Source organism: Meles meles, chromosome 9, assembly GCF_922984935.1.
Source record: "Meles meles chromosome 9, mMelMel3.1 paternal haplotype, whole genome shotgun sequence".
NCBI classification, from domain to species: domain Eukaryota; kingdom Metazoa; phylum Chordata; class Mammalia; order Carnivora; family Mustelidae; genus Meles; species Meles meles.
This window is the reverse complement of record NC_060074.1, coordinates 85,274,046-85,300,559: the sequence shown is the minus strand read 5'-3', so window position 1 is coordinate 85,300,559 and position 26,514 is coordinate 85,274,046.

Genomic DNA, 26,514 nt, shown 5'->3' with positions numbered 1-26,514 from the left:
TCAGTTTTCTGTAATGAACATGCTAAAGTAATAAAGCTTTCTGGATTATTTACCATGCCAAACTTAACAGGTGGATGATTTGAAAATAAATCCTTTATTATTTCCTATGTCTTTGTGATTTTTAATTATAGAAAAATACATATCTGCTGTGATGGGTTGACTTCTTTTTAATTTCAGAGGAAAAGAGCAACTAATTATTGACTCCAGTGAAAAGACAAAACCAAAAGTTCTCTCCTAGATTCCTTTAATAAAGGAAAAGAAAAGACTAAGTCAATTTTAAAATTTAGTGAGAGATACTGGTTTATATCATCTTGTGGGTGCCTAAGAAAGCACCTTAAATAAGAACTGTAAGAAATAAATAACTAAACAGGCAACAGAAAATCAAAAGGTAATAAAGTTATTCATCACATAAACAATTTTTGGTGGCTCTTTAACTAATATACAATTTATATTCATATGTATTTCAATAATCTATTTCTGCTTCTTATGTCTTACACAGATGATGTATTGAATATGTTTCTAATGAATAAGTTATTTTTCATTTCTAATGAAGCCTAGTCTTTACTTATCTGTGATTTTTTTTTTTTTTTTTTTTTTGCTTTTGAACTTTCTAGGCCATGTAAGATTCTTAAACCAGTACATTCCCATGTTTTCTCCTAGTATCATAATTTACCATGAAAATTTCATTGCTTGCTTGGATTTCTACTCCAGATTCATGTTATAGTTAGATTAATTCTAGATATTAAATATTGTTTTAAGTGTATCCTTCCAATTACATTTATACAAGTACAAAGACATGTTGTACCAAAGATCTTTTAGACTCCCATTATTTTCTACTTGAATTATCTATTTTATAACTCCTACTTATGTACTGAACAAAAAACTTCTGGAAACTGACACAGAAATTCTATCTAAACAGAACAATATACACACGTGCATATACGGGCATTATATTAAATGTAATATATGTGTTATACACACATATATATACACACACACACATATCAAACTAAAGCTATCCATAATGAACAAAATAATAGATAGTACAAATGCTGATTTTTGTATCTCAGTGTAAGAGTCCATTTCCTTTGTTGATGCTAGTAATCTAAGGTAAAATGATACATTGAGATTTTTAAATTTGATTGAGGCAGTTTATTAGAAATTGTCCTAAGCGGATATGTAACATTAAATTGCAAGTTCTTTGCTTTCCTAATTACTTTATAACCATCAATTTTAGAAAATAAAGTTTATTTATTAATAGTTAAATAGCATTTTTATTATTAAAAAGTTTAATATTAATCATACAAATTACCACACTGGATCAAATCAAATGATCCATGTAGCCTAGTATTATAAATAACACTAATTACTATCACAACACCTGACCTATGGTACATACTCAATTTATAGTAATTAAAATTTGTAAACCTTCCATAAGGCACTAGTAGAAAACACTGTCTTTTGCAAGATGTATCAGGATTATTTGGGTTGCAAGTAAATAAAAAAAGTACTGACTAAAATCTGCTTGAGATACGCAGCTATTTATTAGACCACAAATCTAAGTCAAGCAGAGATGAATTTAATAAAATCATCAGGTTGGGGTGCCTGGGTGGCTCAGTGGGTTAAAGTCTCTGCCTTTGGCTCAGGTCATGATCCCAGGGTCCTGGGAACGGTCCCGCATTGGGCTCTCTGCTCGCAGGGAGCCTGCTTCCTCCTCTTTCTGTCTCTGCCTGCCTCTCTGCCTACTTGTGATCTCTGTCTGTCAAATAAATAAATAAAATCTTAAAAAAAATAAAATAAAATCATCAGGCCATAGACTCCTTTCACATTTTGGCTTTGTTTTCTTCCATGCTGTGTCATTTTCAAATTTGATATGGCAACAAGGTAGATGATAGCACCTCTAGGCCTATGTTATCCCAAGTTCAAACTGAGGGAGGTAGGGAGGGAAGAAAAGAAAGTAGGTAGATAGGTAGGTAGGAAGGAAGGAAGGGAGGAAGGAAGGAAGGAAGGAAGGAAAAGCATCTTTTTTCTTTTCCAAAAGTCAAATCAATCCATTAGCACTGAATCTATTTTATTTCCTACTTTCAGCTGTGAAAGAATAGTCCTCCTGCCATAAACCACACAACTGGATAAAGTAAATGAAATAATTACAAGAGTTTTACTAGGGAGAGTGGAGGATTATGACTTCTTAGCAAAGGGATATAAAAAGGATAAGCCCCACAACTGGCCCAGCTTTTTGCATAATGACACTTTCTGGGCCATGGTACAGAGGATAGAAGAACCAACAGAGAAAACATATCATTATCAATGAGATAAGACAAAGAGTTTGGGGCTTCTGAGGTGGCTAGGTTTTATGGGACAGCATACTTCAGAGAAGGAAGCTCTAAAGGAAAGGAACTGGAGAAATCTGCAAAGGGCTACCCTTCCAAATTTGATTATATACTAAGCCTTGGAGACTCAGGGCAAAATTCTGTAAGACAAGCCAAAGGCCCACTACTACTTTTACCACAGTGAAAGAAATATCACTGGAGAATGAACAACTGCAAGGGTATTGTGAAATGAGTAACTAATCAAGTTCATACATGTTTGGAGACGTTTAATTCCAACATCCAAACGGAGACCTTCTTACACATTCTCGACCTCCAGTAGGGATCCTAGAAATTACATATCTTAGAAGTAGGTATAATTTAGATCAAAAAGAAAGGCTACTCTGATATGGTAAAGAAAATAAAAAGCCTAGAAAAGATCAATCTGATTTGCAAGCAGATTTACTATATGCTACGATTACCTTCAGTACTTCATTAAGGAAGACAATCCAAACATGCAATAATATGGGACACATAGTGTCCAACTTTAAATCAAAAGTCACTAGACATAAAAAGGGACAGAAAAATATGACAATAATCAGGAGGGAAATTATTGAATAAAAATCAAACTGGAAAAGTCAGAAATAATGGAAACAGAATATAAGGAATTTAAAATCATTATAAACGTGTGCAATGATTTAAAATTAAATAGTAACATAATAAAAATATCAAATATCAGTAGAGAAACATAAACTATAACAAATGAAATGGAAATTCTAAAACTTCATACTATAAATGAGCCTGGGTGACCAGTGGGTTAAAGCCTCTGCCTTCAGCTCAGGTCATGATCTCTGGGTCCTAGGATAGAGCCCTGCATTGGACTCTCTGCTCAGCAGGGAGCCTGCTTCCCCCTCTGTCTCTGTCTGCCTCCCTGCCTACTTGTGATCTCTGTCTGTCAAATAAATAAATAAAATCTTTTAAAAAACAAAAACAAAAAACTTCATACTATAACATCTATAATGGAAATGTCAATGGATCAGCTTAACATCAAGTTTGATGCAGAATAAAAATGATAACTTTAAGTACCAGGAAAAAAAAAAAGGGCCAAACTTAAAAATACAAAATAAAAAAGGCTGATATAGAATTAACAATGTAAACCAGATTAAAAATCCATGTAATTGAAATACCAAAAAGAGAAGAGGGAGAGAGAGTTAAATAGGAAAAGAAAGATCTTTTAAAGAAATAATAGTTGAAGTGTTTTTAATAAAAACTATAAAGCAACAGACCCAAAAAACTTAATGAATGCAACAGGGATAATCAAAAGGAACAATGCACCAAAGAATAGCATGCCGAAATTCTGAAAATCAATAAAAAAGAAAACAAATCTTAAAAGCAAACAGGAAATAAAAGACACATCACTTATAGGGGAAAAACATAATGGCTTTTCATCATCAACAATACAAGCTAGATGATAATAAAATGACAACTTTAAAGTGATAAAAGAAAAAAAGTATTATTCTAAATATATGTTTAGCAAAAAAGGAAAGCACTTCAAATAAGAATATTTATGTAGACAAATAAAAGCTGAAATAATATGTCATCATCAGATAAGCACAGTAAGAAATGCTAAAAGTATGAATTCAGACAGAAGAGAAATACTACTACACTGAAGTATAACATAAAGAAATGAGAAGCACAAATATATGGCTAAGTTGAAAGGTAAGTATTTTTCTTTACTTTCTTAAATTACTTCAAAGCAAATTGACTGTTGAGAGCAAATATCACACTGCCCTGTGAGGTTTATAACATATCTAAAAGAAAAATGTATAATGAGAGAATGAAGGATGGGAGGGGGGAAATGGAAGAGTTATTATAAAGACAAAAACTTGAACAAGTAATTAACAAAGGAATATATTATATATTATACATATATATGTACACATACATATATACATACATGCATATATACATATACATATGTATACATACATATATACATATGTAAGTACATGTACTTATATATGATATGTATATATAAAATTGGTCAATACGCACATAAAATAGTGCTGAACATCATTAACCATTGGGGATATGATTATTAAAACCATAATGACAGTTTATTGCTCTTGCACTGAAATAGTTAAAATTTTTAAAAAGTGACAACCACAAGTATTGATGAAAATGGGAAACATAAAATGATACATGCTATTTGAAAATTTGCACAGTTCTCTTAAAGTAAATCATACATCAATTGGTGTATTTGGGAATTGGGAAAATTGGGAAGAGTAGGGGAGCCTCGTTTCATCTGGTCCCTTGCATTCAGTGAGATATCTAGCAAATCATTCTGAATACCTGTGAATTCAACCTGAGATCTAAGAAAAGAATTGCTGCAATTTTACAAATAGAAAAGCAACCACTTTCTACAAGGTAGGCAGTGCAGACAAGTGAATCTGAGGGGTTATATTGGAAGATAAGCTGAGGGGGAGGGAACCTCCATAAGCTGGCTACCAGAATGATATAGCCCTGGAGCACAAAATACACAACTTTTAGAAGTCTGCTCCAGTGAGGGACATCCCTGCCTAAAAGGTGCTCAGGTACTGAAAGGGTGCATCCTAGGTGGGACAGTGTGGTCTCAGGATCCCAGGGGTCACAGAAAGAAGATAGGTGCCTGAGGGCAACAGAGTTCTCCAGCATTAGAGGAAGGAAGCCAGCTACAATCAGCAAGCCCAGGAGTGGGCTTTCAACATGGCATTGCCATAAACTGAGAACATGGGCAGGATCAAGTGATGGATTCCCAAGCCACAAAGAGCAACCTGAAACAGATTACAATGAGACTGGTCCCCTGGCAAGGGGTGGTACAACCACCCAGGCAAACACACCAGAATCAGTGGAACAGGCCTTGCTCCCAGAAGATCAGCAGGAATAGCAGGCTAATGAAGTTAACAGATCACATAGAACTGGAAAACTCCTGAGCTAGGGGAAAACAGTGTATAGAATTGAATGTTTTTGTTTTTTTTTTCCTCATGATTCTTTAGTCTTTCAGTTTAAAATTTTTCTTTTTTTTCTTTTCAAATATTTTCTTATTTTATCACCTTTTTAAGATTTTTTTTTAATTTTCACTTTTACATTTACATTTTATAGATATGTTCTTCATTTTTTGCTTCCTTTTACTGTATTTAATTGTATATAAATATATAATATATATATGTGTGTGTGTATATATATATGTATATTTTTTCTTTACAATTTTGGGGTCTAGTGTCTTCTAACAAAATAAACCCAGGACCAAGTGTATCACCCTGTTTTGTCCACCTGTTTGATAACATTATTTCTCCCCCCCCCCCTTTATTTTTCTTGTTTCATTTCAGATCTCTTCGGATTTGTCTAGTGTATGTTTCTCTGAGGTCATGGTTGGTATTTTTTATTTTGTTCTCTCATTCATCAATTTTTCTCTGGACAGAAGGACTAAAAAGAGAAATTCACAACAAAAGAAATCCATAGATTTAATCAATATGGATATAAGTAAGATGTCAGACATAGAATTCAGAATAACAATTATAAAGATACAGATGGGCTTGAAAAGCTCATAAAAAGACAGTAAGAATCCCTTAGTGCAGAAAAAAAAGAACTAAAATCTAATCAGGCCAAAATTAAAAATGCTTTAAATGAGATGTAGTCTAAAATGGATGTTCTAATGCGGAAGGTAAATGAGGCAGAAGAGAGAGTCAGTGACATAGAAGACAAAATGATGGAAAGTAAGGAAACTGAGGAAAAGAGAAAAAAACTACTGGATATAAGGGGAGGCTTCAAGAAATCAACAATACTTTAAAATGAAAAAAAAAAAAAAAAAAAGAAATAGAATTGGAGTCCCAGAGGAAAAGAAATGAGAAAGAGAGGGACAGAAGGTATATATGAGCAAATCATAGCTGCGAACTTTCCTAATCTGAGGGAGGAAACAGGCATTCAAGTCCAGGGTCACAGAGAACACCCTCAAAATCAATAAAAATAAATCAATATCCCTACATATAATAGTGAAGCTGCAAATTTCAGAGATATAGAGAAAATCCTGAAAGCAGCTCAAGACAAGAGGTCCATAGTCTATAAGAGTAGAAACAGACTGGCATCAGACTTATTCACACAGACATGGAAGGCCAGGAAGGATAGGTGTGATATATTCAGGGTACTAAATGAGAAAAACACACAGCCAAGAGTATTTTATCCAGCAAGGCTGTCATTCAGAATGGAAGGAGAGATAAAGAGTTTCCAGGACAAACAGAAACTAAAAGAATTGGTAATCACTAAACCAGCCCTGCAGGAAACATTAAAGGGGATCTTGTAAGCAAGAACCCAAAAGTAACACAGACCATAACAGAACAGAAACAATGAGTTTACAGATAATACAGTGACTTTACAGGTACTACAGTGGCACTAAATTCATATCTTTCAATAGTTATCTGAATGTAAATGGGATAAATGCTCCGATCCAAGCACACAGGATATCAGATTAGATGAAAAAGTAAGATCCATCCATATGCTGTCTGCAAGAGAATCATTTTAGACCCAAATACTCCAGATTGAACGTTAAGTGGTGGAGAACCATTTGTTATGCTAATGAACATCAAAACAAAGCTATGGTAGCAAACTTTATATCAGGCAAATTGGATTTGTAAACCAAAAGCTGTAGGAAGGGATGAAGAGGGACACTATATCATACTTAAAGGGTCTCTCCAACAAGAAGATCTAATAATTATAAATATTTATGCTCCTAACTTAGGAGCAGCCAAATTTTATATATATATATATATAATTATATATTTTGTATATAATTATACATTGATATATATAATTAATGATAAAATTAATGAAAATACTTTACAATGATACAATAATAGTAGGAGACTTTAACACCCTACTCACTGCAATGAACAGATCATTAAGCAGAAGATCAACAAGGAAACAAAGGCTTTGAATGACAAACTCGACCAAATGGAATTCACAGATATATACAGGGCATTCCATCCAAAAGCAACAGAATACACATTCTTCTCAAGTACACATGGAACATTCTCCAGAATATACCATGTAATGGGTGACAAATCAGGTCTCAACTGGTACCAAAAGATTGGGATTATTCCCTGCATATTATTAGATCACAGTGGTCCAAAACCTGAGCTCATTCACAAGAGCAAATTTGGAAAGAACTCAAATACTTGGAGGGTAAAGAGCATCCTTCTAAAAAGAATGAATGGGTCAACCAGGAAATTAAAAAGTAATTTTAAAAATTTCACATACAAATGAAAATGAAAACACAAATGTTCAAAATCTATGGAAAACAGCAAAGGTGTTTCTGAGAGGAAAGTATACAGAGATACAAGCCTTTCTTAAGAAACAAGAAAAGTCTCAAACACACAACCTAGCCAGGTGTAAAAATCCTCTACACCTAAAGGAACTAGAGAGAGAACAGCAAATAAAGCCTAAACCCAGCAGAAGAGAATTAATTAAGATCAGAGCAGATATAATGAAACAGAAACCAAAAGAACAGTAGAACAGATCAACAAAACTAGGAGCTTGTTCCTTGAAAGAATTAATAAGATTGATAAATCCCTGGCCAAACTTATCAAAAACAAAAGAGTAAGGACCCAAATAAATAAAATCATGAATGAAAGTGGTTAGAGCACAACAAACACTAAAGAAATACAATTATAAGAACATATTATGAGCAATATATGCCAACAATTTATGCAATCTGAAAGAAATAGTCACATTCCTAGAGATCTATAAACTACCAATAATGAAACCAGAAGAAATAGAAAACCTGAACACACCCATAACCATCAAGGAAATTGAAGCAATGATCAAAAATCTCCCAAAACAGGGCACCTGGATGGTTCAGTTGTTAAGCATCTGCATTCAGCTTGTCATGATCTCAGGGTCCTGGGATGAAGCTCCACATCAGGCTCCCTGTTCTGAGGGAAGCCTGCTACTCCCTCTCCCACTCCCCCTGCTTGTTTCCCTCTCTCATTGTGTCTTTCTCTGTCAAATAAATAAATAAAATCTTTTTTGTTTTTAAGATTTTTATTTATTTATTTGACAGATAGAGATCATTTGTAGACAGGGAGGCAGGCAGAGAGAGAGAGAAGGGGGAAGCAGGCTCCCTGCTGAGCAGAGAGCCCGATGTGGGGCTCAATCCCAGGACCCTGGGATCATGATGTGAGCTGAAGGCAGAGGCTTTAACCAACTGAGCCACTCAGGTGTCCCAATAAAATCTTAAAAAACAAAAAACAAAAAACAAAAAACCCTCCCAACAAAGAAGAGTTCAGGGACAGATGGCTTCCCAGGGGAATGCTACCAAACAGTTAAAGAAGAATGAATACCTATTCTTCTGAAGTTGTTTCAGAAAATAGAAATGTAAGGAAAACTTCCAACCTCTTTCTATGAGGCCAGCATTACCTTGATCCCAAAACCAGACAAAGACCCCACCAAAAAGGGAAATTACAAACCAATATCCCTGATAAACATGAAAGCAAAAATTCTTACCAAATACTAGCCAATAGGATCCAACAGTACATTAAAAGGATTATTCACCACAACTATGTGGAATCTATTCCTGGGCTGCAAGCATGGTTTAACATCTGCAAATCAATGTTATATATCACATTAACAAGAGAAAGGACAAGAACCATATGATCTTCTCAATTGAGGCAGAAAAAAACATTTGACAAAATAAAGCATTCTTTCTTGATTAAAACTCTCCACCAGTGTAGGGATAGAGGGAAGATACCTCAGTATCATAAAAGCCATTTTTGAAAAGCCCACAGCAAATATCATTCTCAATGGGGAAAAACTGAGAGCTTTTCCCCTAAGGTCAGGGACACGGCAGGGATATCCACTCTCACCACTCTTGTTCAACATGGGACTAGAAGTCCTCACCTCAGCATGGAAATCAGACAACAAAAGGAAATAAAAGGCATTCAAATGTGCAAAGAAGTCAAACTCTCACTCTTTGCAGATGACATGATACTTCATGTGGAAAACCCAAAAGACTCCACCCCAAAATTGCTAGAACTCAGACATCAATTCAGCAACATGGCAGGATATAAAATCAATGCACAGAAATCAGTTGCATTTCCATACACTAACAATGAGACAGAGGAAATAGAAATTAAGGAGTCAATCCCATTTACAATTGCCCCCAAAGCCATAAGATACTTAGGACTAAACCTAACCAAAGAAGTAAAGGATCTGTACTCTAAAAACCACAGAACCTTATGAAATTGAGGAAGACACAAAGATATGGAAATACATTCCATGTTCATGGATTGGAAGAATAAATATTGTTAAATGTCTATGCTACCTAAAACAATTGATACATTCAGCGCAATCCCTATTAAAATAACATTGACATTTTTACAGAGCTGGACAAATAATCCTAAAATGTGTATGGAACCAGGAAAGATCCCAAATAGCCAGAGGAATATTTAAAAAGAAAACCAAAGCTGGTGGCATCACAATGCCAGACTTTAAGACTACAAAGCAGTAATCATCAAGAGAGTATGGTACTGACACAAAAACAGATCCTGTTACACTGTTGGTGGGAATGCAAGCTGGTGCAGTCACTCTGGAAAACAGTACGGAGGTTCCTCAAAAAGTTGAAAATAGAGCTACCCCACAACCCAGCAATTCCATTACTAGGGATTTACCCCAAAGATACAAACATAATGATTCAAAAGGGCACCTGCACCCCAATGTTTATATAGCAGCAATGCCCACAATAGTGAAATTATGCAAAGAACTGAGATGTCCATTGATAGATGAATGGATAAAGAAGATATGGTTCATATATACAACGGAATATTACTCATCCATCAGAAAGGATGAAATCTTACCATTTACATCAATGTAGATGGAAACGGAGGGTATTATGCTGAGTGAAATAAGTCAATCAGAGAAAAACAATTATCAGATGCTTTTGTCCATATAAGAATGTAAGAAACAGCACAGAGTATAATAGGGGAAGGGAAGGAAAAACGGAATGGGAAGAAATCAGAGTGAGACAAACCATGAGAGACTCATAACTATAGTAAAGAAACTGAAGGTTGCTGGAGGGGCAGTGGGTGGGGGGATGGTGTAACTGGATGACTGGCATTAAGGAGTGCATGTGATACGATGAGCACTGAGTGTTTTATGAAACTTATGAATTACTGAACTCTACATCTGAAACTGAAGATGATTTATATGTTGAATAATTGAATTTAAATTTAAGGAGAAAACTGTATGGGAAGGAATAAGAGAGGTAGACAAACTATATGAGACTTTTGGCTCTGAGAAACAAACTGAGGACTGCAGAAAGGGAAATGGGTGGGGGGATGGGGTAACAGGGTAATGGGCATTAAAGAGGGCAGGTGATAACATAAGCACTGGGTGATACACTCAACTAATGAATCATTGAACGTTATGTAAAAAACTAACAATATAATATAACTTGGTTATTGAATTTAAATAAATGTAAAAAAAAATAATAATTAAATCACACAACTGCCCTAGCAATCCTATTACTCTGTGTCTGCCCAAGATAGAGGAAAACATGTTCACAAAAAGGTTGGAAAGGATACTCACACTTGCAGCTTTATTTTAAAAAGCCCAAAACAAGAAACAATATAAAATGTCTCTCAACAGGAGAAATACACTATTTGTAATATATACTCAGAAGTAAAAAGGAATGATCTGAGAAAAAATATAACACCAAAGATAAAACTCGAAAAAGCTTATGCTGAGTAAAAGAAGACAGACACAAGAATACACATAGTATTTTTTCGTTTACATGATGATCTAGAAATAGATTAACCCTTATGTGACCATCTAGATGATCTAGAAACTTGTCAGAACTGATCTAGAAAAAGGCAAAAGCATTTAATGGCAGATTGAATGAGAAAGTTGGTTGCCTCTTTTATAGGTTTGGATTGGATTGACTGAAAGCACGAAAGGCATTTTTCTATATGATAAAAAAAAATCTATATTTTGGTAAGGTGTGAATTAAATGTTATGCGCAACTTTCAAAACTCATTGAACTGCAAACTTAGACCTGCACATTTCTCTATAAATATAATTATGTCAGTTGAAAAACTGCTGGAAGCATCAAATTGGATTTGCATTTGTCTAGTTCCCTTCCCCCCACACACCAATCACTGTGGCTGAGGGACCTGCATATTTCTCTGGACATGGGAGTTATTTGTCTGCTAGAGGACTCTTCCCAGAGCACAGAAGACAGTGGAAGACGACTATGCATTAGATAAAATCACAGCATCCTTAGCAGTGGAAAATGCACTGAATGCAGAGAAAGAATATAATACTATCTCTGAAATACTTGAGATAAATGTTATTTTCCATAGAGTCATCATCTTCATCCTCGACCTTCTCCTTCTCTCTCTTTTTCCACCTGCCTTCCTACACTAAAGTAAGATAGGATGTTAATTGGTATCCCTGTTAATGTTTTACTTATTATGAGTAATATGTCAATTCTATCTACCTTATCCTCAAGCCAATTTTATAGGATGTAATATTTTAGGGTTTAACTTTTAATTCACAGAAGTCCATTTATGCATGTGTCTATTCCATGACTAATTTAACTCACACACAGTTTTCTTTTTAAGTTTCAATATTTTAAGTATGTCAAAATAAGAATTCATTATTTTACTTTCCTGGCTTTAAAAGAAGAAAAATCATCTATAATATACCTAAAATATTCTTCTTAGCTTATCTTATTTTCAAATGAGAATATTGCAATGCTTGACATTTTCTTGTAACATGTGACAATCTTCTTTTATAATTTTTTAATTGTGTAGTTAAGACACAATGTTACATTAATTTAGAATATACAGCACAGTGATTCAGTTTCTTTATAAGGTATGCCATACTCACCCCAAGTGTAGCTACCATCTGTCACCATACAACCCTTATTACAATATTATTGACTATGTTCCCTATGTTGTGCCTTTTATTCCCGTGACTTATTCCTTCCAAAACTGGAAGACTGTATCTCATATTCTCCTTTACCCATTATCCCCATGTTCTCAAGTCCCTCCTCCCTGGCAACCACCATGTTCTCTGTATTTATAGGTCTGATTCTGCTTTGTTTATTCATTATTTTCAAAAAAGTTGGGAAAACTTTTTAACTTTTTGCCTTCAATGTAATGAAGTGAAAGGCATATGAAAGTTCCAATTATAAATGCTTATAAATATTTATTATAGAATATAAGTAATTCTTTTATTTCTGCTATGTGGTACTGTGGAAAGAACAATGTTATGCCTCTCCCATCTATGCACTATTGGTAAGTCACTTCTGGTCTTTATCTCCTTAATTTTGTAAAATAAATAGGTTGAACTAAAATATTTTTATGGCACTAAAATTGTTATGAATGTTGCTCATTATAGCTTTAATTATATCTAAAGAATAGAGCAATGCAGAATTAGAAGTAACATTATTTTATCAGCAGGTGTATCATGCCCTACTTATCTTAATTGCTCTCATAGCTCCTATTGGAGAATATATCATATTTTATGCTGTTGCTTTAAGTTATATGTCTTTCATGCAAAACTATAAGCTCTATGAAAGCAGGAACAGTATCTCTCATATTAATCACTATGTCTCCCACATCAAGTGCACTACCTGGCACACAGTATGTAGGTAAGATTAGTATTTATTGCTATTACTAGATTTTAAATTATGCTCCTATTTCTCAAAACTGCATGCAGGCATTGTGCTAAGTACTTTTAGGACTACCATGTGTCACAGTTTCAGGCAACTACTCACATTTCATTCTATGTACTCCATATTCTACTTAAAATAAAATATTAATTTTGACCTTTAGGGTCTTCCAACACAGTGACCTTGATGACCTTTTTGTAGTTTCTCATTTAATCCTCAGTACAAATTCAAGAGTTAGATGGTAGTATTGCCTTTCACAAGAAAGAACTGAGGCACAGACTGGTTAATTGTGCATGATAATCCATAACCATAGAGCCAGTATGTGAACCCTGGTGCTCTGACTCTACAGCCTTCACTTTTAGTTTCTACCCATATTCAAGCTTCACTTTTAGCTTTACTCTTAGCTTCACTTTCAGCTTCACTCTTAGAAGATACATTTTCATGTAATAATAGAGTCCTGTCTCATTTTTCACCTTCTTTAAGCATATGTTATCCTTACCTATGTAGTTTCTACTTTGGACACAACACATGAAAAGTAACAGTGTTGCTTAAGTCTATCAGGAATGGGTTCCTTAACCAGCTGCTGGAGTATAACTTCACAGGTTTTTCAGAGTTAATACCAATTTAATTTTCCATTTTTGGGAAAGCTAGTGTATCCTATCTGAACAATGAGATGCTTGTCAGGGCTGTACATCTTCAAGATGTTTTGTTTTTTGCTTCTCCCTTTTAGCACAGAGACAGGGAGGGTCAGGAATCATACAATAGTCCATTCTTGAAAACTCCACTTCCACATTTTACACAGGAAGCAATTCTCATAACCATCTAAATTCCTGAATTTCTCCAAACCAATTTCTCATTAAAAAAAAAAAAAAAAAAAGTCAAGCTTCCCAATTTATTGACTATAATTAAAGGCAGGGAAGATAGGGGAAAGGAAAAAACACAATCTCCCTGACCAAGAAAGATACATCAAGGCAACAAAGTAATTTCTTCCTAAATTATCATGATAGATGTTTTCTACAGAAAGCATATTAGCACTCTAATGAAATAGCTGGATTCTTTCATCCCACTGCATGTCTCATCTTATATAATGTAGAAAACAAGAGGGGAGCTTATAAAGATCCAGGGGAGTAGACACATGACTAACTTCTTCCATAGAATTGACTACTTTGCGGTAAATGTTTTACTGCAAATATTAGAGATACCAGATTGGATTGCAGCTGGACCAAGAGGTTTTTTGCCTCAGGCTTGAACTAAAGCTGGGAAAGAAACAGCTTCTACCCATTCCACTTCTCTGTTCTTCATAAACCAAAAAGGGAAAAAAGAAGATATATATTTGGAAGAATTATTTTACAAAGTTGTCACGGATGGAACAAGAAGTTCCAAAAAGGAAAATATATTTTCTCAAAGAAGCATCAAGTAAAATCTATTGTAGCAGAAACTGTCAAGATAAATATTTTATTTATTTATTTATTTTAAAGATTTTATTTATTTATTTATTTGACAGAGATCACAAGTAGGCAGAAAGTCAGGCAGAGAGAGAGAGAGGAGGAAGCAGGCTCCCTGCTGAGCAGAGAGTCAGATGCAAGGCTCGATCCCAGGATCCTGGGATCATGACCTGAGCTGAAGGCAGAGGCCCCAACCCACTGAGCCACCCAGGCAGCCCAAGAGAAATCTTTTAAAGAGTGTTCATTCACTCATTCATTAATTTATTCATCTATTCCCTTAATATTTATTTAGCATCTGTACCAGGTTGTGTGGGAAATATGGAAGTGGGCACCACACTGTCTCCACTCAGAGAACTCACTTTCTAGTAGAATTGTTTTTTTAAAGATTTATTATTTATTTGACAGAGAGAGAGATCACAAGTAGACAGAGAGGCAAGCAGAGAGAGAGTGGGGGGAAGCAGGCTCCGCGCTGAGCGGAGAGCCCGATGCAGGGCTTGATCCCAGGACCCTGAGACCATGACCTGAGCCAAAGGCGGGGCTTAACCTACTGAGCCACCCAGGCACCCCTCTAGTATAATTTATTTTAAAGATCATGACTTTGAATGTGGCATAGTTTTGACTGGCCTACTTTCACAAATTCATTCACTCATATTTTGGTTTAATGCCCAAAGATGGTTACTGCACACTAGGATAAATGTTACTCTTGCTGTTCAAAATTTTATAATTATACATTGTAATATTATAAGCTTGGGAAAATTATAAAATATTGGTTTGCCCTATACTTATTGATAACTAATAGAGTAATTGTAAAATGTAAACTAATAGATAAAATGGTAAAATGATAACTAATATAGTAAAAAGCTCTAAGATGTAAGGAAGAGAAGCCCTTGATCAACTTGGAATAATCAAAGAAGAGTTCCCAACACACTGAGGGGAAACTTCAATAGACTCAGAATTTGGGAGAGAAGCATGGAGAGAGTCCATGTTAGAACTCATTTCAGGCATATAGCAGCACAGGAGAATCAAGGAATTTGAAGAATAACAAGTTGTCAAGGTTTTCTCAAGAGCATATTCTGTATCAATCATTAGAAAATATATTCTCTGAGCCCAGGTACTAATTCTGTCTTATTTCTTAATTTCCAATAGTAGCAGAATGCCTGGCATTCTGTTTGATGAATTACAATGAAAGTGATAATGAACAGGGACAAGCAAAACTTAATAATCTTTAGTTATAGGAAAAGAAGAAATTGTGGTGAACTATAAAAGCAAGATGTAGAATTTTAGACTTCATGTATTAATAATAAAACAGGAGACTGTCATGATATAATCAAAGAGGTCCTTTTAGAATATAGTCTGAAGTAATGTATAAATTGTAACAGGGATGAGAGTCTATAAGAAGATAAAAGAATACTGCAAATTATAGTCTATATATCATTCTTATACAATGTTCTAGACTTTCTAGTCTAGAATTAATAAAAAAAATTAGAACCACACACTGAAGTTCTCCAGTTATTTCTTTAATATCATATTGGTCCAGGAATTCCTGAAGTATTTGAAATTTTGTGAATGGCTGCAATGTCTATTTTCAATGGAGAGAAGGCATATGATTTAACAGATTCTCTGGGAGACTGTTACCCCAAGATATGAAATATCTTTGGAAGTTAAATAAAACGTTAAAAGTAGAAAAACAAAAACAAAATAGAAGATATCCCAGTGCATCAAATATCAGCTAGAATATGATCTCCACTAATCAAACTTGTTTTTCCCTACCATAGGCAGAATAAAGCATCTTTTCCCCCTATTTTTTGGATAGCTATTCATCTACAACTATTATTATAAAAGTTAACACAGTTTATTTTTCAGGTAGTTGCTATCTTAACCTCTCCCTCATTAGACTGGACTCATGAAAAACAAGAAGTTATTTGTTATCTAAGCCCAGTATCTGGCACACAGCTGATCTCCAAATCTGTCTCTTTACTTAAGGTACTTCATTTAAATAGCCGATATTTTTTCATGAACATTTTTATTAGCTATTAACAGTCAGAATACCTTGTTTCTATATAGATGTCATTCAGAATTTATAGGGCCTTTCTACTAAAGGACGCAAATCTTGACAATGCTATGGTCTATAAATACCAGTTATCTATAAATATTATAGATAAGAAATCCCTTCCATCAAATCTTTTGTATTGCTAATTCTCAAAACCTACCTAGGGCAAAAATGGTTTAGGGAATAGACTTCACTCCATTAACAATCTGTCTTCAAAAGTCTTTTTCTTTTGTCTGTCCCTTTATGTCACATTCTTACACAATTCTAGTATTTCTTGGGTCATCATTTTAGGACTTGTTTGATAGGTTGTTCTCAACTCAATCCTTCAGGTTTTACCCTCAGCTTCTTTGCATTCTAGATTATACTGCCTATTTCTTTGTTTTCAATTATTATCTATAAGCTAGTAGCTCTCAAAACTATGGCCCTGACCTTAACATTTTTCAGCTTCAAGTTTCAATAGCTTGTTGATTTATCATTTATTCTGAGAACTGGTCTTCTTCTAGAGGCCCTTTGGTCAGTATTTCTTCCATGACACAGCATCTTACTGAAAGCCAGACACTGGAGTCATCCTAGAATTCTCTATCACCCACATCTCCCAGGTTCCATAAGTCAAACTGAATGTTGATTTTCCTCACAAAGAGTTTGCAAATGCTCAGTGACCCTCTTTTCCCACGATCAAGGTTTAAGTCTTTTCCTTCAGGTTTTCTTTTCTCAGTGAATGCTATCACCTACTTTTTCTAAGAAATTAGGAACCATCCTTACACTTTTCTTTCTCCCATACCTAATTCTTATCAAATCCTATCAACTTTAGTTTTTTATTTTGAATCTGTTCAGTTATTTTCATCTCTGCTAATGTGCCCCTTAATCAGAACACCCTCATTTCTCCTCCTAGAATCGGACCCCATCCCACATTCCATTCTATGCACATTAGTCAAAATCATCTTCAAGAACTAAAAATGGCTTCCTAAATAAAGAATAAAAAGAAAAACATTTAAAGAAGAAGAAACAGCTTTGTTAGGGATCTAAACTAGCAATGATTTCAATGTGTGTGCTGAACAGAAGTGGGGATAATGCTGTTTTACAATAGGAAGTGGGGAGAATGACTCAAAACAAAAGGAGCAATGAGATGAGGGGTTAGTTTCCACATAGCACTGTAGTAACATAAACTTATTTACTACCTTAAAACATCATTCTTGTTACAAAAAGGGAATGGAGGGGTGCCTGGGGTGGCTGAGTCAGTTAAGTTTCCAACTCTTAGTTTCAGCTCAGGTCATGATCTCAGGATTATGAGATCAAGCCCCACATAGTGCTCCACTCTGGGCATGGAGCTGCTTAAATTTCTCTCTCTCACTCTCCCTGTGCACCACCCTTCTAAAAATAAATAAATAAATAATAAAAATTTTAAAAGGAATGAATTGTAAAGGAGGAGAGAGCAAGAAATTAAGCGAAGTTAGGTAAGAGTTGATGATATCAAATAAAAATTATGGATTTTGAAATCAAGGAAAGTGCCTGGAATTTAGACATACTTCAGAGATTAAATAGGATTATGTGGTTGACTGAATATGACATGCAGGAGAAGAATAAAGAATGATGACTACAGTTCTGGCTTGAGCAACAGGTAGAATGCTGGTGTCATCTATGGAGTAGAGATTGAGGAAAAGATTTCATAGAGAAGACATTATAAATCAAAGTTTCAGGGTTGAACACTTTGAAGTTGACATGTTGTGAGACATTCAACTGAAATGTCATAAAAGTGAAAGAAGGAATATGCTTCCCTTTCATTTTTTCAGCATCCTGGTGCAATCTTATTATGAGGTAAACAGAAGAACTAAGAAATGTTCCAGTTAGATTCTGAGCATGTATAGAAGTGACAGAGTTGAGGGGAGAAATAGTTATCAAGGTAATATAGAGTAATTACCAACATAACCAAAATTTGAAGCTCAGATTGCCTCTCTTAGAAAATATTCTTTCTGGGACATCTTGGTGGCTCAGTCAGTTAAACAGGCAACTCTTGATTTCTGCTCAGGTCATGATCTTAATGTTGTGGGATCAAGCCCCACCTTTGGCTCTGTGCTCCTCAGGGAGTCTGAAAATTCTTTTTCTCCATTTCCCTCTCCTTTCCCCCCAACTCCTATTCTCTATCTCTTAAATAAATAAAATAGCTTTCTAAAAAGAGGAAAATATTCCTCTTTACAACATGACAATGCTGGCAATAACAAGAGGTTTCTACCAAGGTTTAGAATTCTGAGGCCTAGATAAGAACAAATGAGTTATTTATCTTAAGTAGCTAGAAATAGTGCAAACGATTTTTAAAGGAGGACTGAAGTATTACACTTAAGCAGGGAAACTGGTGATCAGAATCAGTGAAATAAAAACACATGTCACACTTAGCAGAGGAGATGAAATTATAAACAGAAAAATGAAGTTAGAGTTCAGAAAGTAAAACAAATATTAAATGAACAGCCATAGTACATTCACTGTTACAGCTTTGAGACACACCTGTTTTCCTCAGCAGTCATGGCCATTTGTGAGGCTAAGGGAAGCTAGGAAAAATACTGTGAAGCCTGTTCATAGTAATTTGGAAATAACTGTCAACTGAATAATCCCCATCATGTTCCCGAAGCTCACCTCAAATGGATATATTTTGATCAAGTTTTATGTAACATGTAGAACTGTTGTTTGTGGAGTTAAAAGATTCTTCATAATTCCTTAGTAAATGATCCCTTGACATTTTAAAATACTTTGGACCTCCATAAATCACGATTTCTCAAAAGATTCTCTGTTATATATAATTTTACATCTAAGAGAAAATTATGGGTTCTAATCTGGTATCCTGAATGAGATTACTGGTTTTTCAATTTTTACAGCCTATTGGAATCAACTGGGTAGCTTTAAAAAACATGAGTACTTGGGTTCTACTCATACAGAATCAGAATAAATCAGTGTGAGATATGCCGCTATGGTTTGAAAACTCCTCACATGGACTAATGAAATAAAAGAAGAATCTGTGCAGATGTCCAGGCATTTAAGACATATTGTCTTGATATTAAGTCAAACACTTTACAAGAAATAATTGTACAAGAAAGAATTTTGAAGTGTTTCTTGCTTGCCTGCATTGGTGTACTACTTTCAATTTTAGAATTAAAGATCCAAAATAACACGTTAAATCTTCAGGCTTGTCTTACTGTGAAGGCCTCATGATCTGGAGTGTACTAGGTCAAATTAAATAAACAAGTAAACAGATTTTAAAATGCAGATTTGAGTTCTGAGCAAGTGATGAAGGAGAGGAAGTTCTTTTATTCCATCTCTTATTTCCTTTTCCCAATGCTACACAGAGAAAAAGTTGGAAATATTATAACGGCCAATATGAACAGAAAAAAAAGAGCTGCAAAAACAGATAAAGATTGATTTTATGCTGAAGATACTATTAAAAGACTGCCTAAAACGAGGGCTTCCTAAATCAATGTAAAAATTCAAATTATTAAAATTGGTGGTTGACTTCTCAAAATGGATTACTGAAAAAAGAAAGATTGAACCTACGTTGTTGTTATATAGAATCTGCAAAACATTCAGAGCCACTAATTCTTTACAAAGAGTAATGCACTGTTGAGGAACAAACACCTCACTTTGTCAATCCAGAGCTGTGTGGAGATTTCCCCTTTTAAGACAGGAATGGGAACCTGTAGCTTATGCACATGCAGGACATATGTGTATGATCATAACCACTTTTTTTTTTCCCAACTGCCATATATATACACAGAAATGCTTAGACTGAGTGTTATTAGACATACCCTTTCTAGGGATAAAATTGATTTCCTTATATTCAAAAGTAAAGAGATTGGGGAAATATGAATAGTTCAGTCAAAACACCATATTTATTTAGAACACAGGCTAAGTTATAGAGACCACTAGATCAACAACTATTGTACCTGTGTTCCTATTCCTAACTAAGCCACTAATTATATGGCCTTTAGGCAAAACTTTAAACTCTGTATCTTGGAAAACTATTTTGTCAATTAAAAAATAAACACTGTGAACCAAAGAACTTTTAAAAACTTATTCAACTGTTAAAAAACAACAGGAGATTGCAAAAGGGGAGGGGAGGCATCCTGGCTCTGGTGAAGAGGACATTAAGCCTATAGTCTTATCTCTACTGCTGTGATTTCTCTAACCTTGAGCAAACCATTCTTTCATTCATTCATTCTATACACTATGTTCAGCTACCTGCTATGCCTGAGCAGTATGCTAAGTACTGGGATATAATAAAAAAATGGGGCCAAGAAAAATTGTCATAGGAGAGGGAGATTAGAAAATAGTTAAACAAGATATTTACCAATTTGGACAAATTTTTAAAAGGCAGTAAGTAAAAAGGAGCACTCTGAAGGGAGTCTCTCTGAAGAGGTAACATGAGGGAATAGAAAAAGCCAGCCATGGAATAATTTAGGAAAAGAGCATTCTAACTAGGGAGGGCAGCCTGGGCCCAGGGAGAGGACAGTTTGTCACATACTGAGCAAGAAAAATCCTAATGTGGGCTTCAGTTTTTCAGGGTACTAACATGGAAGACATGAGCTAGGTCATTGGATTTTACTAGGAGAATTAGGAAAATATGAATGTCAGGGCCTCACCCCAAGCTATTGAATCAGACTTTCAGAAGTGGTACTAAAGAGCTATATGATTTAAAACCTCAGTTTATCCTCAAGTAGGAGAATTATGAACTAAATAGATTTAAATCTCCTTTTTGGTCTCTAATATTTTATGGTACTATAAATAGTTAATCATTTAATTATCCATTTAAATAATCACATATAGGTTGTATCCATTTTATATAATTTTTTAATAAGACAATACACTAAAAAGGAAGAAACCTGATGCTACAGGAGTCACAAGATAATGATTTATAAATTGTTGCATCAATGCTTTAATCAGAGAGGAAAATCAAAAGCATCTAGGTATCTACATGCCTACACTTATTAGAAGGGAACGTTTAGAAGGGTACCTACAAATGGACTCCTAGTATGTATTTGAGTCCTTGGCACATGGTAATATCTCTACTTGCAGCTGTTGAATAAAACAAAACAATCTGGAAATCAAATTATAGAACAATTGCATTGATTTGCCAAAATTCATATAGTATCAGAGGAGCTGGGTTAGGAGAAAGACACAAAAACGCCCAAATCATCCAACATCTTGTCCCTTTCTCTGTTTTGCAAACTGAATCATGAAATTCAAAGAAAGTTAATCTTATTTACTGGCATTAATTGGCATGATCACTAGCCCTTCACTCACCGCTATAACAGAAATGGTACCTCATAGACTATCCATCATTCAAAATGTGCATATACAGCCTGACAGAAATATTCTGGAACCGTATATTTATTTGAAGAGTTTATATTAATGCCTGGGATTTTGCAGGATACTTGAGGGAGTTAGGGGTGGGGGCAAAGAAGCAAAGAACACAATCCTTGACCTCGAGCAAACTCCATACTTTGGGTGAAAAGATAGAATTTGCAGTCTGAAATTATATTGAGCAGTACATAATTAACAGCTAACGTGTATGGTATAGGAAATGCCACAGTTCCCATGTTAGGAGAGTCTGAGTTAACACATTTCTATGGATATACACTATGGGGCTAGGATTCATGTATTTTAGGCAAGCAAGAACATTCTAGGTTAGTTTGAACCTGAAAAGAAATAGAATAAGGCTGTTAATGATGTTCCATGTTTGGTCATTTAGGGTATAAAACTAAATATTCTTCAAGTCACTCCTATCATATTTTCAGTAACTTTTGTTTTAGTTTCAGAAGGAAAATATTTATAAAATTAGTATGACCCATATGCTTTTCTATTTAATAGTTTGTGCAAGACCTATCATATTAACAAATATAAATATAATATAGCTAACTTCACTTGTGTTCTACCTGTCTTGGAATCATATGTTATTCTCTTAAGTGTTCTATTGTATATCATTCACTCATTTTCTCCTTTTTTCAAGACAAAAGTGTAACCTTTATTAAAAAAAAAAGTTTCTAATGTGTCATGTGATCAATAGATATAAGTACCTTCAGTTTTTAAATTAGTCTAAGGCTATTTTCCTTTTACTGTTGTATAAACAGGGAATTGAAGGGTAAAATAGTTAAAACTTAATGCTATAGTGCTAATGTGGCTTTTAAATCACGTCAGCTGCAATCACTGCATTATAATTAACAATTTATTGAACCAGCAATAAAATGAACATCACATTACTTCTTAAAGCAGCAGAATAAAATGGCTAATAAATAGCATAAGCCAGACAAATTGCAGAGTAATAGAAATTTTCTTAAGATTTATGGTGTGCAGAAAGATGGATGTGCTATTAGTAGGAGCTCCAATACTTGACAAAATTCTTTTACAAAGACATTGTTACCATGCATGTCAGAGTTCACAAGTCTAAGTGGTTTATCCAAATTTCAGCTCTCTGCTATTACAGTGGAAAATACTCATTACAAGGTTTTGAAACTGCAACAAGCAATGTGTACATTTGCCAACATTCAAACTGCTACTGCCAAAAAGATACTAAAATATTTTATAAACTGTCAAATAACAAGTCTGCTAGCTTAATCTGAGTCTATTTTATACTATACAGACTGTAAAACTATTACATTAATTCACTTTCTGTAAAACTTTGAAAGAGCAGAGAACAGCCTATGTAGAAGCTAAATAAAGTAACTGCTTTTTACCTTCTGAAACCCTGACAATGTCCTACTTCTATTGGGGAGCATCACTGTTTTCCTGAAGTGCAATCACACTCCCCTTAATAATTAGCCATACTAAAAAAAAAAACAACTATGAAACAAAGTATCAGAAATGGTCAGATCAGAATCAAGTTCCATGTCTCACCATTACGCGTGGACAATATCAATGGAGAAATGAGATGTTTTAAATGTTTCTTATAAAATATGCTTTGTGATGCTTTATTTCCGACATGCAGGTATTACATTCACAATTTAGAGTAAAAAATAAAATATTTTTATATTATCTGACAACATGCATCAGCAATAAAAATGCTTTTCTAAGGAATTTCTTTCTAATATTTTATTTTTAAATTAGTGGTAGTAGTAATAGTAGTTACGGTACCATCAGCTCTACTAAATGTGGGAAGAGTTGATTCCCTAGATTTCTGTCACTAATTAGTTTGTTCAATAATAAGGATCATTTTTTCATACATAAAGTGAAATGTATTCATCAAATATTTATCAAATATCCCAGGTACAAATTTACATACTTAACATGGAATGTATAGTAATACATGTACTAATTACTTGCTAAAGATGATTACTGTAGTTTAGCATGACACTTTCTAATGATGTGTTCTTTTTAATAGCAGAGGGTAAACTATGATTTGCTCATTTTATTACATTATAAGAGGGCTGATACTAATAGAAAGGAAGACATAAAACAGAGGATAAAATTAAGCAGAAAAAAATTTCCTACATTTGGAAGGATGCACTGTACTACTAATGGGGTATGCCAAAGCTTTCATCAATTTCATATTTTTTCCAGTTAAATCATTGGAACAAAGATCTACTGCTTGCTTTATAACCATTTCCTGGTGCCTAGAAAAACCAGGGCATATATAAGGTGCTCACAAAATACCTGTGGAATGAATATTTCTTAGTGAGTCAATTCTCTTTGGACTTCTCATAATTAAGCATGTCTTGTGAGCAGAGGCATCATCTTTGCTCCAAACTTTTTGTATAGCAAACAGTCTTGGAAAATAGAGATAGTGGCACTCTTTGGGTCAAAGGACTGGCATGTTTACTGTTCAATATATAAGATGAATTTTCTTAAAATCATGGTTTCTCTCCTATATTGCAACCACCTGTTTGTGCATCTTACACCTGGTCATCTTCACAGTGTACTGTGGAAAATGGGAGTTGGGGAACTTGCGTAAGAAAATTCTGGTAGTCTAGCTTCTGTTACTACTTTGAATAGTAAACTCCCTTGTCTCTAAAGCAGGTGGCTCAAGTTTTGCTAATATCCGTGAAATTGTCATAACCTAAATAGTTAATTTGCAAACCTTTCACAGATCTCAACAATTTTACAGAGAAGACAGATTAAAAACATATTTATGAAAATTAAGTCTTGCTTAAAATCCTTAAAGTCATTAAGTATCTTACAATTTTGTGGGTTAGATAAGTAAACCACACATATGCAAATAATACAGAACAGAGAGAAAACAGGCCACAAGAGACCTACAAAGTACCACAGGATATTCAGAGGAGAAAAGTACCACTTGTGGGGTGATCAAGGACACTTCAGAGAACAAATGAGATTTAAGTTCTATCTGATGAGAGAACAGAAGGCAAGCTGAAGACAAAGCAGAAGCTTACACCCACAGCCCTCCCCACCTTGGGATATATATGACATTCCTCATGCACTCCTGATTGTCCTAAAGCTAAGGAGAGGAAAAATAAATAGAGATCACAATCCTGCAAGAGAGGAGTCTCCCTCAGTTTACAAATATTTTAGCAATCTATAAGAACAAAGCATTTCTACCAATGGCCTAGCTTCTTGAAGAGAATGTAGATACAATTAAATGTTCTTGTAATTTGCAGCCCATTGATAGATTCCTTGAGGTTGGCTGGGTGTAAAGTTCCTCCTGGAAGGTCCCAACTATTTTCATGTTAATGCTTTGCTAGAGGGAAAAACAACCATAACTAGACAATAGCAAAGTATCCAGTATCCACTGAGTCTTCTTTAACATATGAAAAACCTTTTGAAACCTCCCTTTTTCGTACCTCCCCCAACTCCCAAGTATACAATCAGCCACACCTTACAAACCCTGGCAGCTGCTCTTTCAGCCCACAAGCCCTGTTCCCATGCTTTAATAAACCCCTATTTTACACCAAAGACATCTCAAGAATTCTTTCTTGGTCACAGCTCTGGACTTAACCCCACTGAACCTCACTTATATCCTAAAACCCCATCACATCTTTTGAAAGATGGATATGAAGGAAAAACAATAAAATGCCAGTCCCCTCTAAAAGATGTTTTTGTGAGAGAAATGTCATGAACAGAGAAGTTTGGAAAATGTTTGCGATGGCAATGTGTGTAGTTGGCTGAAGAGTGGTAAGGAGTGGGGAAAAGATTTAGAAATAGAGGTAAGATAGTGTGGGTAAACTGCAGGAACAGTTTAAGCTGTTTTTAATAAATTTTGGAAATAATTTGCTTCAAATATTATATATATATAATATACATGTGTATGTATGTATGTGTGTGTGGGTGTGTGTGTACACACATGTATACACATTTACATATACATATATGTATACACACACATTTATACCTTTGAAGGCTAGAGAAATGTGTCTTATCTACCACCAGGCTACAGAGCTGAACTGAAATTAGAACTCATAGCCTGTGGCCAAAAGCCTAATAGTCTTCACCAAAAATCTTTAAATTTATTTTATTTTCTCTTTTTTAACTACCCAACTTTGTGCTAAGTGGAATATTAGTAATTAAAATAATAAGAAGTTGATAGAAATGGGGAAATAAGACAGATACATACATACACAGTCTTCTCTCTCAACCCCTTACACTCCAATTTTCACATAATTTTTTGGTCTCTGAGGTAGACTAATGGTGCAGGAGGAGGGTTCTTTTCCCTCCACACTTGTTACTTCTTGTCTTTTCCAATTTTAGCCTCTCTGACAAGTATAAGGTGATATCTCATTATGGTTTTGATTTACATTTCCCTGATTATTAACAATGCTAAGCATTTTTCATGCATCTGCTGGCCATCTTCAAGCCTTTTCTGGAGAAATGTCTGTTCAGGTCCTCTGCCCATTTTAAATTGGATTTGTTGTTGTTATTGTTATTGTCCAATTGTATAAGTTCTTTACAGTTTTGGATATTAAACTCGTATTGGATATATCATTTATAATTATCTTCTCCCATTCAGTAGGTTGCCTTTTTGCTTTATTGATGGTTCCCTTGGTCATGCAAAAGATTTTTCTTTTCTTTTTTTGA